We start from the raw sequence: 2241 nt of genomic DNA on the forward strand, positions 1-2241 counted from the left end.
TGTCTACGTCTATTCTGCGGAGGATTAGAATCGTCAAAGAACGTTTATCGTCTTGAAAGTAGGCGTAAAGGGAAAAGGTGTTCCGACACGTACAGTTCCTGAAAATAATTTTACAGGATCTTAGATTTGAAAAAGTTTTCAAAAAACTGCCGTGAATATTGTATAAAAACTGAAGTCAACACTTTTGACAGCTCGTGGAAAGCGCCGCGATAGCCTCCTTCGCGCTGTAATCGTCTTAGAGATTGTGCGAGGAGCTGAACGTAAGAGATATAACTCATATATAAGGGTGGCAAAAAGGACTGCCAAGCAGATTGAGTGCGACGGTGGGCCTGTCCCCGCGTGGCCGAACCTTGGTTATTTATATTCATATCGATGCATAGGAAAAGTTGGTAGCTTTCTTGCCACCGCCGGTCCTCTTTTCCGTCCCTTCGCCAGCTCGCCAGTTGCATCTCAGCACAACGGCCATAAATACGAAAAACTCGTACACTCAGCCGCTCGCGGGCGATTTATTGCATATGAGCTCTCAGATTTGTCAATCGCGTGCCGGTCCCCTCCTCCTCTGATCGCGTCGTATCGTCTCCCCGGTCGATTTCTCGCCAGTGTTCGATATTGCGAACGTTTGTTCTAAGGAACAAACCCTATAAATCATCCCTCCGGTTGCGATACCAGAAATCACGGCGAGTAGCCACTACCGCCTACGTCAGACGATAATGCGTCTTGTGTGATTTAGTTAGCGATACGAAACGCGACTTAGAAAAGAAGCTCTAATGTATTTCCTCCCTATGAACATTATTATTTTTTCTCTATACAAAAAAAGTGTTATGTATATGTGTGAAAAATTATATTATTTATATTCAATATACTTTTTAATATTTACTCAAATTTGGTTTGAATCTTTTTAATTAATTAAAAAATGTTCTGATCAATAAAAGCTCGCTCTTTATATCATATATATTATCTGCATTATAAATTATAAAGTTGTTAACGTTATATCTAGGAGGATTGAAGCCAGTTTTGTTTGCGAAGATACTCGCCCAATTTCAGCTGTGTGCGTGACGTTCTTTTACCAGCCCTTAGTTCTCGTTCGATCGTTTCGACGAGAAAGAATGCTGCTGGTATTACGTACACGTATAGGATGCCCCGTTAGCCGATCGATTTATCAAGCGAGACAATTTACGAAGGAACTGCCGTGAAGCTCATCTTGAAGTACCGAGGTGGCAGATCGAACTTGCGGCCACCCAGAAAATAAAGTGTCCTGATCCAGACCGAGCGTGTCGACCAATTTATGACAAGTAATTAAAAAGTCGAGCATCTCTTTGGGACATATTTTATTAACCGAAAATCAGGTACAACTATGATTTTATCAAGTCCCAATTAACATTAACGAATGCAACGAATGCATTTACAGTAGCAATTAAAATTTTTTGGAGGAGTTCTTAATGAGACACACTCAAGAAGTATACTTTTGAATTTACGATTGCTCAACAACAACTTTATTTCATAATCTTTTATGAATTTTCAAATATTCCATATATTCTGTGTAATAAATTTAATTTAATTTAATGAATAACATCTAATTGTTTATTACGATATCAATGATATTATTGTGGACATATGCTCAATAAAATAACGGATATACTTTCGGATAACATTTGCCCAGCGAGAAATCAATATTTGTTTTCTAAAATAATTGTCACGCCTGCAAATCCTTTCATACAATTTCAACGACTTACTCGTATTATCCCACACACGCACACCTGCAATAATTGTCTGTAAATAATATCAATTAGCTCGTGACGTCAACATTAAATACTTCAAATGCTGTGCGTGAGCCGCGTTCGATCTCGACAAGCCCCGATACGAGCGCGTTTAAATTAATCGAGATTTAATTAAATTTCATGTAAATTAATATCTGCGCCTCGAATTGCATTTTATTCGCTTTGCATTCGCGAATAATATTTCCAACGAAAGCGTACATCGGACGCATGCTATATTTGTACAGTCTTGAAGGTATTTCCTTTGTTTTTTTCCGGTTCGCAGACAGAATATTTACTCGCGCCCTCGTTTCCTCTGCGCTATGCAACTGCGAAATTACATACGTTAGAATACAGAATAGATGCTCGAAATAACGTGTAAATTGCTATGTCCGTTTTTTAAAGGTATTAATCGTTACGTAAAATTTTGTGTTGCAAAATCTTGCATTGAGATATGTATTCTAAAATTATGCATGGAATTTACATG

Source organism: Trachymyrmex septentrionalis, unplaced genomic scaffold, assembly GCF_001594115.1.
Source record: "Trachymyrmex septentrionalis isolate Tsep2-gDNA-1 unplaced genomic scaffold, Tsep1.0 scaffold223, whole genome shotgun sequence".
NCBI classification, from domain to species: Eukaryota; Metazoa; Arthropoda; class Insecta; order Hymenoptera; family Formicidae; genus Trachymyrmex; species Trachymyrmex septentrionalis.